This window comes from Terrapene carolina, unplaced genomic scaffold (genome assembly GCF_002925995.2).
Source record: "Terrapene carolina triunguis isolate 2854851 unplaced genomic scaffold, T_m_triunguis-2.0 Scaffold638, whole genome shotgun sequence".
Classification (NCBI taxonomy): Eukaryota; Metazoa; Chordata; order Testudines; family Emydidae; genus Terrapene; species Terrapene triunguis.
Window position 1 is genome coordinate 399,998 of NW_020664989.1, and position 18,082 is coordinate 418,079.

The window sequence follows — 18,082 nt, forward strand, 5'->3', positions numbered from 1 at the left end:
GCAAGCATATTCCAAAGCCCTTCACCCCAGTGGGGCTTATCTCTATACTCCGATAGAGTCTGTTCCCCAGTGTTCCGTTCCCAGCTCTGACACCGCAGAGCGTTTACCCCGCAACCCTCTTCCCAGCTCTGATGCCGCAGAGCCTTGCCTGTGTCCCAGTTCCCTGTTCCCCCCCTTAACAAACATGATTCCAATTTCCCTTCCCCCTCCTGTTTGACCCCAGTTTATATAGTAATATTCTCAGCTATACCTTAACCAATCATTGTACTGAAATTTAACTAACCAATCCTAACATATTGTGACATAATTCCCTAACCAATTATATCCCACTACCCTAATTAATTTACACCTAGCAAAATTAATTATACAGCAGACAGAAACAATTAAAGAACCAGACAGATTAACAATAGAAAAGGGGGGGACCATAAAGATAAAACAATATAGAAATGAGGGTTTCACAACCAGAACCATTGATAAGCGATTTCTTGCCAGACATGATGCTATCAAACTAAGTTTTCTTTAACGATCTTAAGATCTGTTTCTTTATCTGGTGGTGATGGGCACTATCAGGACAGGATCGTCTTCCTAACAGCCCAATACCCCCTTATTTTAGTGTGACTGGTTTTGGATGTGACGATGTGAGCGTACGCTTCCCAGCTTATGGCTCTCCCTGCTGCTTAGCCAAAGAACAAGGCCTCAGACTATCCTAGTGAGAGACGGCCCATACACAGGCAGACTGTGATTTTGATTCTTTGTTTTTATACCCCTGTAACTAGCTTAGTGATAAAAATACACCTACGTTCTTAAAGTATAGGCTTTACAGGCAGGCCTGAATACCTATATTCTAACAGTGGTTCTACCCCTTCCCCCATTCTGTGTCTGTCTTGTCTATTTAGATTGTAAATTCTTCAGGGCATGGGCCATCTACTATTCTCTGTTTGTACTTTACCTACCACAATGGGGACCCACTGTTAGTTGGTCCTTAGGCACTAAGGTAATTAATATGATTTACATTAATAACTCTCCTGCCACTTTGAGCCAAGGAAGCTGGTCTTGGGATGTTACTGCTTAAAAATGAGCTGGGGTTAAAACCATGGAATATTCTTTGTGACAAGTATCCCACAAATTCCACTGACCTCCCTTGTTTTCTTTGCCTTGAGTAGTGTTTCCAGTTTCCAAACCTGATGTGATCTTGCAGCTGGAACGAGGGGAAGAGCTGTGGGTCCCAGACCTCCAGAGCTCTGAGAAACAAGTGCTTCTGAGAGCTGCCTGCACAGGTAGGGAATTGGTTACACCAACTCAGAAACTGCCTGTGAATACAGGAAACATTTGGGATGACCTACAAAGACCTTGTGAGCTCTCCAAATTCAGGATTGTTCCCTGCAGATGTGGAATCATGAGGCAGATATACTCACGGCTTCCCTCGTATTCTGACTGACAACTGGCAGCAGGTCCCTCCCCGATCTCGCTTTCCCCTGAGTGTTCTGGTGAGATGCAGACCCAAAACTGATCCCTTCCTCTCTCCTCTGGGGAAGGTTTTTGGGAAAATCAGCTCCTGATAGGTTTGATCTCTCCCGCATATATTTTGGTTTGTTCATCCCTTTTTCCATTCTTCTCTCTGAGATTTCCTTTCTTTCTGGCGCAGGGAGTGACCTATTTCTGGATTCTCTCTGTCTCCCATCAGGTGTTGGGATGGTGAGTGAGAATGAGGAGGAGAAACCCCAGCAGGAAGATGCTGAGCAAGTAGAACCACATGGGACGTTATCAGGAAGATCCAAAGGGAATGTTTCCAGGAGTTGTGCACTCCCAGAAAAAGCAAAAGCCTGTGAGACTCAGCAGATGCCAGAGGAAAACTTGAGGATCCACTCAGACCTTATTACACATGAGAGAATCAACTTGGAAGAGACACGCTACACATGCCATGAGTGTGGGAAAAGCTTCAATGGGAGCTCTCACCTTCTCAGACATCAGGGAATCCACAGAGGAGAGAAGCCCTACACATGTTCTGAGTGCGGGAATAGCTTCAGTCAGAACTATACCCTTATCAGACATTGGAGAACCCACACTGGAGAGAAACCTTACACGTGCTCTGAGTGTGGGAAAAGCTTCAATCAGAGCTCAAACCTTATCAGACATAGGAAAATCCACACAGGTGAGAAACCTTATGAATGCTCTGAGTGTGGGAAACACTTCATTCATAGTTCAGCCCTCATCTCACATCAGAAAATCCACACAGGAGAGACACCCTACATATGCTCTGAGTGTGGGAAAAGCTTCAATAATAGCTCTGACCTGATCACACATCGTAGAATCCACACTGGAGAGAAACCCTACACGTGCGCTGAGTGCGGGAAAAGCTTCAATCAGAGCTCAATCCTTACTAGACATCAGAAAATCCACATGAGAGAGAACTGTAATAAATGCTTTGACTAGGGCTGGACAAAGATTTTTTTCTTAAAAAAAAATCACATTTGCTGATTCCCACAGAGTGATCCTTGCACCAACTTCACCGTGGTCGCTCAGCTCCCCCAGATGAGTTGCCTGCATCTGCCTTTTTCAGCTCACCCTCCTTTAGGGTCAGTCCTGTGATCTTTTCTATCAACTCCTTTCCTTTCGAGTCGTAGGAGTGTGTCCCCTCCAGCCAGGAACATTCATCAGCTCCAGGTGGGAGCGAGAGGTTTGATTCCAACAAGCTACACTGAGGCAAAAACTACCTGTGACTAACATCCACTAGGACTGTACATGGCGCTGGCTACTCAAGTTAGTGATGTTGGTGTAAAAAGACAATTATAGTTGTAGTGCAGATGCAGCCCATGTGCAGTGGTTGCATTAGCTTTCCCCTTGACCTGACCTAAACTCCATCACTTTTTCTAGTCTAAACAAACCCTGAGCATCACGGTTATACTGTTCCCCCATTTCAAAGCAATTGTTAGTAATCGGTGACAATGAAATTAAACATGAACTTAATTAGTGTAATGTAAGAGGCTGATTCTGTGATAACTTTCAGTGTTACAATATGATTCAGGTTTTCTTCAAGTTCTCTCCCTGCTCCCTCCTACTCTATCGGAAATGGTGGCTAATCCTGAAATTAAAACCTCACTCCAAAGGAATTGGAACGGGGGAATGTGTGAGAGAAATAGCATGTACAAGAATGGAGACCCAGTACGGGCTGTAATTATTTCTATTTCTAATGGAATTTATTTTGATAAATTTTAAAATAAATCTTCTGTTAAGAGGAAAATTACTTGAGACAAGATGTGTAACCTTTTACCCATCCCCTACAGTGCTGATGTGTTTTTGTTTGTTTGTTTGTTTGTTTGTCTCTCCTCTGGTGGTTACTTTTTAATAAAAGAATTGTTTTGTTTGAAAGCAATCTTCATTCCATTAATTGAAAGCAAACAGAGCCCTGCAAAGCAACAGGCAATTTTCTTAAGCCTTCATAGTGCATCGTCTGCACCAATCACAATCACCTCCTAGCATTACAAGCACTGCACTGCTGTACATAGCAACAAATATTAGTGGCTTTCAGCTTCAAATTGCTGCCTCAAGGTATCCCTGATCCTTATGGCCCTGCGCTCCGCCCCTCTAACAGCCCTGGTCTCTGGCTGTTCAAATTCAGCCTCCACATGCTAAGCCTCAGTGGTCCAGCCCTGAGTGAAGCTGTCACCCTTCCCTTCACAAATAAATGGCCAAAAGCACACTCAACAGTCATTCTGCACTTGCTCAGCCCGTTGTTGAACCGCTCCTTGCTGCTGTCAAGGTGCCCCATGTATGGCTTCATAAGCCACGGCACTAAGGGGTAGGCAGAGTCTCTCAGGATCACAATGGGCATTTTGACTTCTCCTACAGTGATCTTCTGATCCAGAAAGAAAGTCTCTGCTTCCAGCTTCTTGAACAGGCCAGTGTTCTGAAAGATGCACCTTACCGGGCCAGCCTGCATTAATGTCCGTGAAATGCCCACGGTGATCCACACGTGCCCGGAGAACCATAGAGAAGTACCCTTCTGATTAATGTACGCCGTGACTAGGTGGTCTGGTGCCAGAACTGGAATATGTGTGCCATCTATCGCCCTCTGCAGTTAGGGAAGCCCATTTGTGCAAAGCCATCCACAATGTCGCACACGTTGCCCAGAGTCACAGTCTTTCTGAGCAGGATGCACTTAATGGCCCTGCACACATGTCCAACGGTCGACTTTCCCACTTCAAACTGATTAGCGACCGATTGGTAGCAGTCTGGAGTAGCCAGCTTCCACAGTGCAATTGCCACGCACTTCTCCAATAACAAGGCAGCTCTCACTTTCGTGTCCTTGTGCTGCAGGGTTGGGGCGAGCTCATCACAGAGTCCCATGAATGTGTCTTTCCTCATCCGAAAGCTCTGCAGCCACTGCTCATCATCCAAGATGTGCATGACAATCCCACCACTCAGTGGTTGTTTCCCAAGCCCAAAAGCGGCTTTCTACTGTGATCAGCACCTTCGTGAATAACACAAGCAATCTCGTGTCATAGCTACTACGCATGGCAAGATCAATGTCAAACTCCTCTTGCCTTTGTAGTTTAAGGAATAACTTCACTTCCACTCATGATGTGTTAGTAAGAGCGAGCAGCATATTGGTCAACAGTGCAGGATCCATTCCTGCAGCCCGAAGAGGCAGAATGTGTAGTTCACAAACCATTGAAAGATGGCGCCAAATGTGAATGGAAGCACAGGGATTGCTGGGATGCGAAGCAATGCATCATGGGGCATTGGGACAGGACCCGGGATGCCCTGCGACCCCCTCCGCCTTCCCACAACTCTTAGGGGCAGAAGAGGAAGAGATGCTTAGTGGGATACTGAGTGCACCACTCTGAATACTGCCACAAGTGTGAGCATGCTATTGCGCAGGCAGCTGACAGTGTGAACACACAATAGCGGTTTCCCTTCAGCACTCTCTGAGTGGCACTGTAACTCTGCCAGTGTAGACATAGCCTCAGAGCGACTGACTGCCAGGATCCCAGGACTGATCCCCTCTGGGGAATGAAGCACAATGTCGACAGGCTATGCGGCCTTCACTAGTCTCCCTGTACCGGAAAAGCCTGCTAGCCCAAAGTGCTGGAGCATCTATGCCATTACCTGGTTCCTAAACTGCAGCTACAGTTCCTACTCCAGGTGAATCCAAAGACCGAGAGGTGCAGAGATCCAACCCCTTATAATCTTAGGGCACGTCTTCACTACCCGCCGGATCAGCGGGTAGTAATCGATCTATTGGGGATCGACTTATCGCGTCTAGTGAAGATGCGATAAAATCGATCCCTGATCGCTCTGCCATCCACTCCGGAAATCCACCGTGGCAAGAGGCGGAAGCAGAGTCGACGGCGGCGCGGCAGCTGTCGACTCGCCACCGTCCTCACAGCTAGGTAAGTCGACCTAAAATACGCAACTTCAGCTACGCTATTCATGTAGCTGAAGTTGCGTATCTTAGGTCGACCCCCCCCCACCCCGTAGTGTAGACCTAGCCTTAGAAACGTTTTGTTCCTTTTTCTATTTTTTGTCCCTGTTTCTTTTTATGAACTTGGAGACCTCCCAGCCTTTCTATTAGACTGGGGTGTAACAGTGTGGCTCAATGGGGGTGAGTGTGTGAACACCTCTGAAATCTACAAAGGGAAGATGCTAGGAAGAATAATTCCCCAAATCTTAATAGCCTTAAAACTCTGCCCTATGAAATGACTGAATACATGCGCCTCACTCCTCCTGCACCCCCAGCCCAGAACCTGCACCCAGCACCCAAATTCCCTCCCAGAGCCTACACCCCTCACCCCCTCCTACACCCCCATCACTTGCCCCAGCCCAGAGCCTGCACCCTGACTCCCTCCCAGAGTCCCTCCACCTGCTCCCTCCGCACCCCCTGCCATTCCCAAACACCCTCCCAGAATCTGCACCCCCAGCACAGAGCCTGCACCCAAACTGCATCCCAGAGCCTATACCCCTCACCCCCTCCTGTACCCCCACCCCCTGTCCCAGCCCAGAGCCTGCACCCAGCACCAAAACTCCATTGCAGAGCCTGCACCCCAGACCCCCTTCCCCCACCCAAACTCCCTCCCAGAGCCATCCCTCTCACCCCTTCCGCACCCAAACTCCCTTCCAGTGCCTGCACCCTGCACCCCTCCTGCACCCCAATCCCCTGCTCCAGCCGACGGTGTGCACCCCAGACCTCCTTCCCCCACCCAAAGCCCCTCCCAGAGTCTTAGGTGGGGGGTGGAGTTTGGGGGGCAGTCTCTGGGCATTCTGGGCACCACCAAAATTTCTACAAACCTGCCATCCCCGTTGTCTACTGCACTCCTTGGTTCCCTCCAGCTGCTCCATCTCTAGAGATTTTTTTCTATCCCATCTCTCCTTCTCTTCTCTTCTGTGCTCTCTCTTTCCCTGCTCCCTCATAGTTTTATGTTGTGCAATATCATGTTTATCTTTCCAAATCAGCTGGGGCCTGGAGAATATTTCCAGGTCGTTGTCCCCTATGTAGATTGCAGTGATCTCTGGTGTGTCCTCACAGGGAACCAGTTCAAAAAAAAAAGAGCCAGGAGCTGGTCCCAATGCATCCTCCATCTGCTGTGCAGAGAGAAAATTGCCTCCAGGCCAGGCCCAGCTGCAAACCCCTGGCTGAATTACAGGCTGTCTTGGAAGCCCAGTGCACAATGCTGTGCCAACAAATTCATATCCCCAGCCATAGGTGTACTTCCATATAAACTAAGTAAGAGACATGGGGAAGGAAGCAAACAGAGTTAAAACCTGTGATGCGTATGGCCCACCACATGCATTGGCCTCCCCTCGGGTAGGGAATTTATAATCCTTTCTGCCAGTTGGTGTTAGCAGCAACAAGGGCTGGGTTCAATGTCTAGGTGAGGAGAGTTCCCATGAGAGGAAGCAGCTGAAGGGAAGCAATGAGTGCAGAATGCAAACCCACCAGCTTAGGGTCTCACAGGAGTCCTGAAATGACAGTGGCTGCAGGTCCCATGGTGTAATGATTAGCCCTCAGGGCTCTAAATCCTCCAATCTGAGTTCAAATCCCTGTAGGGCCTCCTGATGCTTTGCTGCAAAGCCTTGGAGCTCAATGTGCTTGATTTCCTTGTTCCTAGGTGTACCAGAGTGAGTTTCTTTTCTTCCTATTATCTCTATATATTATTATTAGGAGATATTGAGTCCAGTCTTCTGCCATCACAGCAGGACCAAGTACTGTCCCTGACAGATTTTTTCCCCCCAGGTCCCTAAATGGCTCCTTTAAGGATTGAGCTTACAACCCTGGGTTTAGCAGACCAATGCTTAAACCACTGAGCTATCCCTCCCCCACTGAGCTGGGGTTAAAACCATGGACTATTCTTTGTGACAAGTATCCTACAAATTCCACTGACCTCCCTTGTTTTCTTTCCCTGGAGTAGGGTTTCCAATTTCCAAACCTGATGTGATCTCGCAGCTTCCCTTCCCTCCCTTCCTGCTGGGTCACTGATGCCCACTAGAGCTAGGGCTTTGCTCTGGCTGGTTCAACAGGCTGGCTGCAATAGGTTGGGGCCCTAGAATTTAACAGTCTGGCAAGAGATTCCTGTGGGTTGACCTGATGGTTGCGTTTTTTGCTGCTTCACCTGATGCCCACAAGTTTGGTCCTTGTACCTGCAGCTGCCACGCACTTCCTCTTGACCACATGGCACTTAAGCAGTACCAGGGCCAGGCTTAATAGTCAGGGAAAGGCAAGAGGGAGAGAGTCCTTTCCTCCTCTGGGCCCTAGAGCAGAGGCAGCTGTTGCTGACAGCTCTAAGGGAAGGCTTAAATGCCACAGAGCAACCGAAGGCAGGGCAAGAGGAGGGGAGGACCATGCCCACGCGTGAATTCAGAGAGTAATTAATATCCACTCTACATACACATTGATAACAGTGAGCAGATACTATGTTGCTGAATATGATAAATTTGATAGAGTATTAAAGAGCACATCTTTATATAAATGATACCCAGAAATTGCTGATATCAATATCAACTGTCAATTTCCCTGTATAAGCAGACATCCATAGAAATATCAGTATTTGGCCTTACAAGAACGATGAGGCTTCCCTGTACCGCAAATAAAGGAGAAATGTTGTCGTGTTTTACATAAATTTTCACCTTACAGACAACCTACATGTTTCTCACTGTCCTGAGTTCCACGGGACATGCGGAAGCTCTAGGAGATGGCTCCCCTGAGGATCATGTATTACATGGATCCAAAGTCTGGGGGAAGCCAGACCCAACCTACAGCCAGGAATACCAATTCTTCTTCAAGTGATTGTTCATGTCCATTCCAAGCAGGTGTGTGCGCGCCGCGTGCACGCCAGCCAGAAGATTTTTACCATAGCAGCGTCCGTAGGGTCGGCTTCGGCGCCCGCTGGAGTGGCACTTTCATGGCGCCGTATATAGGGGCCCACCGATCCTCCACCCCCTCAGTTCCTTCTTACCACCGGTGACGGTTAGCTGGAACTTCGCTTGCTCTTCAGCAATCTTGGCAGTGTCCCGTTTTCTTCCTTGTAAATAGTTTAGTTAGTTTTACAGTTAGTATAGATAGATAGTTGTTGGGGGGGTTTCCCCAATGTACTCGTCGCCCCGCTGGGGCATGCCCGGGTCCCCAGGGTTTAAACTCTGCAAGGACTGCGGGAAGTTCATGCCGAAGAGTGACCCGCACTCTTCCTGCTTACGGTGCCTCGGAGAGAGCCATCAAAGAGACAGGTGCACTATCTGCAGGGCATTTCGCCCCAGGACTCTCAAAGACAGAGAGCAGAGGCTCAAAGTATTACTAATGGAAGTGGCCCTGCGGCCACATTCGGACGCTGGGCCGGCCGACCCGGTGCCCAGCACTTCATCCTCAGTGCGCAGCGCCCCATCACCGGTAATACATCATGAGGCCAAAACCTCCAAACCCCGGCACTGGAGAGAGTCGGCACATAGGAAATCGGCCTCCGGGAGGCACCGTTCACCATCCCCGGTGCCGGTTAAAAAGAAGAGGCCGGTGAGGGGACGATCACCCCACCAGGACCCTAAAGGGCCTGTGCCGTCCACGTGTGCTGCGGGACAGGCCGTGCCGCTGACTCATCCTGCTACTCCGTTGACTCCCGCCCCAGAGAGGGTACGGTCGAGTCCGGACAGGCCGACATCCCCGGACGTCGTTGAGGAAGTGCGCCTCCCATCGACGCCGGGGGCGTTCGAGGCAGCCTCTGACCTACTAAGCCTCCCGGTGCCGGCGTCGCTGCGCCGGTGGAAAGAGCCTCCGACCATGGCCCGACCCCCTATACAATCACGGGGCAAGCCGGCTATGTTATCGCCGCGGTCCCCGCACCGCGCCACACCAGCGGCACCGCTCCCCAGTGACAGTGGGTACTGCTCTCCCTAGGTCCTCCTATTCGGAGACTTCAGACTCGGAGACAGAATCGTACCTGTGGTGGAAAAATGACCACGCGTTGTGTTTGGTTCAGACCAGCCTGAGGCCACTTTATTGCAAGCCTGCATGCAGGGGTGACAGCCTGAAAAACTGCCACACCAAGCACAGCACACTGAATGCTTATATAGCTTAAAACCACAAACGGTTACACGTAATACATCAAAACAAGTTTCCTTATAAGGGAGAATAGCAAAACAAGCTTTTCCTGTTATTCACAGGTGTACTTCTAGCAAGCTTTCCTGTTATTTACAGGTGTACTTCTAGCAAGCTTTCCTGTTATTCACAGGTGTTCCTTTTGCGGTTTAACAGCCTTTCTAACACTACTGATGTGATCACATTTTTCTAGCTAAGGCAGTTGCTTAAACTGTTGCTTAAAATTTCCACTGCTCAAAATTTTCCACTCCCCATGGCCACCTTTGTCTCATGGCCATTTATTCAGCTATTTAGGCCAAAACTTAGGCCTGGTCAATTTTTCCTCTACATACTGCTCCAGTAGATCGAGGAGCAGGCAGTCGACCTCGCAGGCGAGCCTCCAGCCTTATCCACCGCAGTGGCAACAGCAGTGGCAACCGCCCCCCCCAGTGGCCGTTCTGGACTCCCTTGGCCTACCATCAGTCCGTGGGACAGGCGTACGGCCCCCACTCAAGGTCCGCATCGGTCTCATCGACGGCGGACAACACACCAGCGATGTTCTATATCAACAAACAGGGTGGTGCACGCTCCTCTCCCCTGTGCCGGGAAGCCCTCATGTTATGAGACTTTTGTGTACAGAACGCAATTCACCTGACAGCATCCTACCTACCGGGGAAGCAGAACGGGCTGGCGGATGCTCTCAGCCACTCATTCCACGGTCACGAGTGGTCCATCCGCCGGGATGTAGTACTCTCAATTTTCTGGCTCTGGGGCCATCCCCAGATAGACCTGTTTGCCTCAAGAGAGAACAGGAAGTGTCAGCCATTCTGCTCCCTCATGGGATGCAGTCCGGGGTCCCTGACGGATGCTTTCCTCCTCTCCTGGGAAGACGGCCTACTTTACGCTTTCCCCCGATTCCCATGGTTCACAGGGTAATCCTCAAGACTCGCAGGGATCACGCTCGTGTCATCCTGATAGCGCCGGCCTGGCCGCGCCAACACTGGTACACGTTGCTCCTGCACATGTCCATACGGGCGCCCCTCAGGCTGCCCCTCCTCCCAGACTTGATCACACAGGATCGGGGTCGCCTACGTCACCCGAACCTAGAGTTGCTCCACCTCACAGCCTGGATGCTCCATGGCTAAACCCTGTGGAGATGCAATGCTCTCATCAGGTCAGGCAGGTCCTTCTTGGTAGTAGAAAACCCTCCACCAGGACCACGTACATGTCCAAGTGGAAGCGCTTCTCCATCTGGGCTGAACAGCGGGGACAGGCTCCTTTGCTTGCCCCGATCCCTCTCATACTGGACTATTTGCTTCATCTGAGACAACTAGGACTGTCCCCCTCTTCAGTTCGAGTCCACTTGGCGGCTATCTCAGCGTTCCACCCTGGAGCGGGAGGTAACTCCGTTTTTGCAAACCCATTGGTTAGTCACTTCCTCAAGGGCCTGGACAGACTGTTCCCGCATACTCGTCAACCAGTCCCAGCTTGGGACCTCACTTTGGTCCTGTCCGCCCTCACAGGGCCACCTTTCGAGCCTCTAGCTTCGTCTCGCTGTTATATCTTTCGTATAAGGTCGCGTTTCTAGTGGCTATCACATTGGCCAGGAGAGTCTCGGAGCTCAGAGCACTGACATCAGAGCCTCCATACACTGTCTTCTACAAAGACAAGGTCCAACTCAGGCCGCACCCTGCGTTCCTTCCTAAGGTGGTCTCCCAGTTTCACATGTGTCAAGACATTTTTCTCCCGGTCTTCTATCCGAAGCCACACTCCTCCACTAAGGAGCATAGGATGCACTCCCTGGACGTTCGCAGGGCCCTGGCATTCTACATTGAAAGGACTAAACCCTTCAGGAAATCAACCCAACTTTTTGTTGCTGTGGCTGACAGGATGAAAGGGCTCCCGGTCTCGTCACAGTGGATCTCCTCTTGGATCAAAACCTGCATCTGGGAATGCTACCGTTGGGCTAACATACCGGCCCCGCCTATCACGGCCCACTCCACAAGAGTGCAGGCCTCCTCCGCTGCGTTCCTGGCACAGGTCCCAACACAGGAAATTTGTAGAGCGGCCACGTGGTCCTCAATCCACGCTTTTACAATGCACTATGCCATCACACGCCAGGCCAGAGATGATGCAGCCTTTGGCCGCGCAGTACTCCAGTCTGCAGTGACCTCCAACCCCACCGCCTAGGTTCAGGCTTGTGAGTCACCTGCTTGGAATGGACATGAACAATCACTCGAAGAAGAAAAAATGGTTACTCACCTTTTTGTAACTGTTGTTCTTCGAGATGTGTTGTTCATGTCCATTCCAATACCCACCCTCCTGCCCCTCTGTCGGAGTGCCAGCAAGAAGGAACTGAGGGGGTGGAGGGTTGGCGGGCCCCTATATACGGCGCCATGAAGGCGCCACTCCAGGGGGCGCCGAAGCCAACCCTACAGACACTGCTATGGTAAAAATCTTCTGGCTGGCATGCACGCGGTGCGCACACACCTGCTTGGAATGGACATGAACAACACATCTCGAAGAACAACAGTTACAAAAAAGTGAGTAACCATTTTTTCCTAGAAGCTCCCTCCTATAGAGAACTCAAGTGAAGGGTCATGAAGAAGCTGGATGTTAGGTAATTTTGGCTGAGTGCTTAAGGCAATGGATCAGAAATTTCCACCAGTGTCCCCACACAGGTGGAAATGCTGCTGACTATGAAACTTCCTGTCTCTTTTGTTTTTAGTGCTGTAATATTAGTGGCCAAACGTGCTACTCACAAACATCCTCTCTCTCTCTCTCCTCCCCCCCCCCCGACTTTTCAAGAAAATCTTTGCAAGAAGTCAAAAATACTTGCTGGATCTCACTGCTCTGCTTGATAGAATCCGAACACAAGCTGAACTTGTCAAGCATAGATGGGGGCTGGCAGGGAGTCGGGTGTGGGATGGTTTCAATTACACAGACAGGCACTAGTGACAAAGTTCCAGAATGTGTGGGAGTGTAAAACTGGTTAGTCAATGTTACACTCCCCTCCCAGCTGACACTGTCTGTCTATGAGAGGTGCAAATCTCATCTCTAATATGGCACATTCTGCCGAACGTGAGAGGTACCTTCATTTATGCTCCATGAGGTTTGATCTCTGTTTTGTGCACTGTGTTTGTGAATGAAAATTATAGACTACCATATTCAAGAAAAAATGCATCAGTGCATGTGATTGCCCCAGCCACCGACAGAGAAATGCCACTGAGTTTTTCTTCATTCAGAGGTTTTCTCTCCCTGTGTAGCCAGCAGTAATGCTTGATGATCCTAACACACACAACCCTTCTCTTGTCAGAAGAGACTTCACTGGAAGTGTGGAGAATAGTTGCCCACCTAGAGCAGTGGCCGTTGTAGTGATATGATCTAGCTGAATGAGAAAAAGATTAGAAAACACAATTTAGGGATAGACTAAAGGAGCTCAATCTATTTAGTTTAAGATAGAGAAGGTTAAGGGATGACTTAATCCCAATCTATAAATATCTAAGTGGGGAACAAATATTTACTACTGGGCTCCTTAATGTAGTAGAGAAAGATTTAACAAGATCCAATGGCTGGAATTTGAAGCTAGACCAATTCAGACTGGAGATAAGGTGTATATTTTTAACCATGAGAGTAACTAACCATTGAAATAACTTACCAAGGGTCGTGGTGGATTCTCTATCACTGACAATTCTTAAATTGAGGTTGGATGTTTTGCTAAGAGATCTGCTCGAAGAGTTATTCTGGGGATGTTCAATGGCCCATGTTATACAGAAGGTCGGACTACATGATTATAATTCCCTCTTCTGGTCTTGGAATCTATGATACAAACTCCTTAAGTCTCTTAGTGTCAAATGCAAAGAACACTCATATCAAGACTTCAGATCAAGCTTTTGGTTCCAAGCTATAGACAGAGGGACTACGAAGCAGAAATGAATAGTAAGTGCCTTTAGTGCCCATGCTGATGTGCACAGACAAAGTGTGAAGGAATAGTTGCAAATGTTTTTCTCCATGGGCAATGATGAACTAAACGACAACCTGAAAAATGTTGAATGTGTGTCACTGTCAGTGCACTGAATCACAGATATGTGAAATTGCTTCCTCTCTTGGATCGCAATTTCAAGGTTTATGAAGGCAGTTTGTGTCTGCAAACTAAACCTGTGTATTGTGTCAGACTTAAAGAAGAAACATCAGAACTTATTGCAGCTGAGATAATAAATGTTCTGAATAAGTATGGAAGCAGATAATACAAAGACAAATTTTGGTGGTTGATACAGACATGGAAGAGAACATTTGCACACCAAAGTGAAGACGAGCTTAAAAAGGGAAGTGATAGGCCTTGGATGTCCTGCTCACATTGTGCACAAGTATACTGAATTACAGGGGATACTATCCTGGTAGCCACTGAGAGCATTCTAATAAACATTTTTGGATATTTTCATATATTCACTGTTTGTGTGGAAACACTGCAAAGTTTTTAGGAGTATGTGGGATGAGAATATCAGAATATACTGGGATACATATCTGTTGGAAGATTATTACAAAATGTAATATGGCCTGAAAATTCTTAGCATGCGTAGAGGACAACTTTCTGATTCATAAAGTTGAGGAAACAACCAGGGGGTTATCCATTTTGGATCTGGTTTTGACTAACGGGGTAAATTGGTTGGGAATCCGAGGGTGGTGGGGAACTTGGGAGAGAAGTGATCATGATCTGATAGAATTGAAGATCCTGTGGAAAGGAGAACATGAGAACAGCAAAAACAAGGACACTGGACTTCAGACAGTCAAATTTCAACCAACTCAGAGAAATAGTAGGCAAAGTCATCTGCAAATTTGATCAGTATGCTCTCTATTCCTACATCCAGGTAATTAATGAAAATGTTAAACAACATCAGGCTGAGAAGAGGAGGTTAGACTAGATGACTTTTGTGGTCCATTCTAACCCTATGATGCTATCGTTCTATGACCACCTCTGCTCACATTTTCCTGTATCTTTCTAGAAAACACAAGAGACCTCCATCGGTAATCTAATTAATACATTGTTAAGGGAAAGGGCTGGCTTCTCTGCATAGGAGCATTGGAAAAAAATCAAACCACGAGCCTGGAGTTGATGAAAAGGCTGCTGTGACTGGCATTGGCAAGGCAGTTGCTTGAACTGCAATTGCTGCAACACAAAAGCCTGTGCCACACGTCCTTGTGATTCACTGGGGATGTCTGCGCACAGAGACACTGATACTGCAATCTCTGTAGGTCTTGCAGGAAATGGAGAGTTACTCTCCTTTCACCTTCCATTAATTGTCATTGATGAAAAATGAAGCAGTTAGAAGAAAAGTCCCAGAGAGCAGCAATGTGGCTAATCTGGCCAAGGCCTGTTAGTATATAGTTTGTTAGCCTGAGATAGAATTTTGCGTTTGATTTTTGATACTCTTATATCCTTATTAATATGTGTGAACAAAGAATGATGCCTGGCTGAATGTGTCTCCTCTACCAACTGCTTGGTCAATCTTTTGAGGAAATGGAGAAGACTCCCTTTGCCTAGCTGTACATTGCTTGCAAAAGAAACAGGTCTTTTTGGTGACAAGTGTTGAAAGGAGCCACTAGACAAATATGGAGACAAGAAAAATGTTCCTATAACTGAACTTGCATCTGTGGATGCTGAAGCCAGAACAGAGAGTGCTAAACACTATATGACCACGGCTGGTGTCAGAACAGTCTCTATCAAAGCCTTTTTCCACCAGCAGAGGCCTCTCTATGCACAGAACTCCTGGTAGCTTGATGTCTGCAAGCAGTGGAGAACTCTATTTTGGCATCTCTTTGTCTCTTTTGTGGTGAACATCTGCAGTGGCTGTTAATAGGCCTCTAGATAGTGGTCTTTGGGAAGAGCTGGCTGAAGACCCTTCCTACTAACCAGGAGATCCTGGCTTGGCCTGCCAGTTCTTCCTTGCCAAACGTAGTGGCTCTGTTGACTCCTTTTTTGTATCTCTTTTCATAAAAAGAAAAGACCTGTCAGCAGAATCCTTCTACGTGCTTGTTCAAGACAGAGAGAGCTTTCCTTGTGGCTAATTCTTGGTGTAATGGGGCATGCCTCACCACTGCGGTGCCTCCTGCTGGCCATCCTGGGAATTAGCTCTCATTCTCCAGTGCTCCTTCATCTAGTGACGTCTGGCGCCACCTGTTGTATCATTAGGACCCATGTCGCTCTCAGGACTTCAATGTCCTCTTATGGACACAGCCCTCTGGCTGTGCCCCACTCAGTTCTCTCCCCCCTTCCGGGGGGGGGTGGCGGCTGTCCTCTACCCAGCCACTTGCCTCAGTGGCCAGCTGCAGTCCAGGGTGTAGCCACCTGTGTCAGTGGCTACTGAGGCAAAAGGGGTGCACATCCAACCCCCGCCGTCTGTTTCCCTGGATCACTTCCCCACAGACTTAGCACCTTTCTCCATGGGCCTCAGTCTGGCAATAGTTGGCCAGGAGGTCACTCACGCTCCCTTTACCCGCCCAGCACTACTCTGATCATGGTGCCCTCCCTTCTCCTTCCTTCATGGCAGCCAATCCTCCCTCCTCAAACTCCAAGGAGTAACTGACTCTTGCTGTGCTGAGCAGCCCTTTATATACGGGCTGCTCCAGCAAGCCTTCTCCTGATTGGCTCTCCCAATAAGCCCTTTCCTGATAGGCTGGGTTCTGTGCAGCCTCTGCAAGGCTGCCTTAATCTTTCTTCTGCTTGTTTGGTGCAGCCACCTCACCACACTTAGAAAGTGGCAAATGAGAAGTCTAGAGCTGAAGGAAAGGTTACCATGGCTCAGAACTGAGCTGAGGTTGCTGCGAATGAAACACAGATCACTAACCACTATATGATCACAGTGGCTGGTGGGAGAAGCACATGTTAGAAGCCCTCTGTCAACTCAGCTGTGACTTTCTGTGCACGGAGAGCCAGACACCTCAAGGTCTGCAAGTCTTGAGGGAAATAGGGAACGTCTGTACTTTGGAATTTGCAAGGGTTGTCTGGGACTATCAAATGGAACAGTTGCAAACATTTTCTTGAGGCAGGCACCATGGCTTAGCTGGCTAAAGCACCTGTCTAGTAAACAGGAGATCCTGGGTTCAACTCCCAGTGGTGCCTTGTTGTATGGTGTTTGTCTCCTCTGCTCACTTTTTCCTGTGTCTTTCTAGGAAACAGAAGATACCTCCCTTGGTAATCCAAGTAACTGCTTGCTAAGGAAAAGGCTTCTTTGGAGAGAAGCATTGGAAAGAATCAAATCACAAGCCTGGAGTTGATGAAAAGGCTGCTGTGACTGGCATTAACATGGCAGTTGCTTCCACTGCAATTGCTGCAACACGAGAGCCTGTGCCACACATCCTTGTGATTCGCTGGGGATGTCTACACACAGATGTCATGTCACCTTCCTTTTGATTGTCATTGATGAAAAATGGAGCAGTTAGGAGAAAAGTCCCAGAGAGTGACACTGTGGCTAAGCTGGTCACGGCACCTGCCAGGTAAAGTGGAGTTAGGGATGCAGCATCCAGTGGTGCCTTGCCAAATGTGTCTGCTCTTCCCACCTTTTGATCAATCTTTTGAGGAAGCAGAGAAGACTGCCTTTGCTTTGCAATGCAAATGCTTGCAAACGAAACCGGTCGTTTTTTCTGACAACTGTCAGAAGGAGGCACCTAAGAAACGTGGAGACAAGGCAAAGGCCTATTGGACTAACCTTCTTGCTTGTATATATATATCTTTTCTTATAGTTTAAGTATTTGATGTATTGTAATAGGTTTATAGATTTATATTAAAGTAAGTAATGCAAGAGACCTACAGGCCATATCCTGTATGTTAAGCTAAAGCAAAGTTAGCATATCTATATTAAGACCTTTTGCTCCAAAAGCAAAGTTGACCTATAGCTTGTTACCTAAATAAATAAGAACCCACGCCTATGTCTATGACCTTTTATCTAGACCAATAAACAATGAAAAATGGCAAAGGCGGTTTTCCCACAGACTTAACAAGTACACCACAAGAGACTGATGTGCGTACATACCTGTCATCAATACACACGTACATACTAGCCTAGGGGTAAGTGTACCCTAACATTTTTGTGGGTGAGGAATGAAATTTGGGCATAAGAGGAAGGAGGTCCGGCATTTGCCCTATAAAAGAGGTAACCCACCTCCATAGAGAATCTCCGTTCTTACTTTACTCCATCTCCATTTCTCACTATCTCCGTTCTCACTTTACTCTATTCTCATTTACTTCCTCCACTCTATCTATCTACAATAACTGCTACTATTTGTAGGCTATACTTGTTCTTCTTAAACTTTAAGTTTCAAGGGAACTAAGCTAAGCTTGGTTTCCCTAAGTTTTATTCTTAGTTTGTTTATTAGGTCTTGATTTAAGTTTAAGTTAGTCAAGTAAACCCTAGTCAGCTTTGATAGCGCTTAGCATTTTCTAAGCACTGCATCCCTCACTCAAAAACTGAGAAACCTGAACTGCAAGGCTGGTCCTGTGTCTCTTACCATCAGGTTATCAAG

The 18,082-nt window shown here is 48.0% G+C and overlaps 1 non-coding gene and 1 pseudogene across 1 annotated transcript; one reads left to right on the forward strand and one right to left on the reverse strand.

The window, feature by feature from the left end:
- The window catches only part of LOC112124981, a 573,457-nt pseudogene that overhangs the window by 379,482 nt on the left and 175,893 nt on the right, over positions 1–18,082 (reverse strand).
- Positions 16,609–16,682, forward strand: TRNAT-AGU. Its single transcript has one exon. It is a non-coding gene; the product is annotated as a tRNA-Thr (tRNA).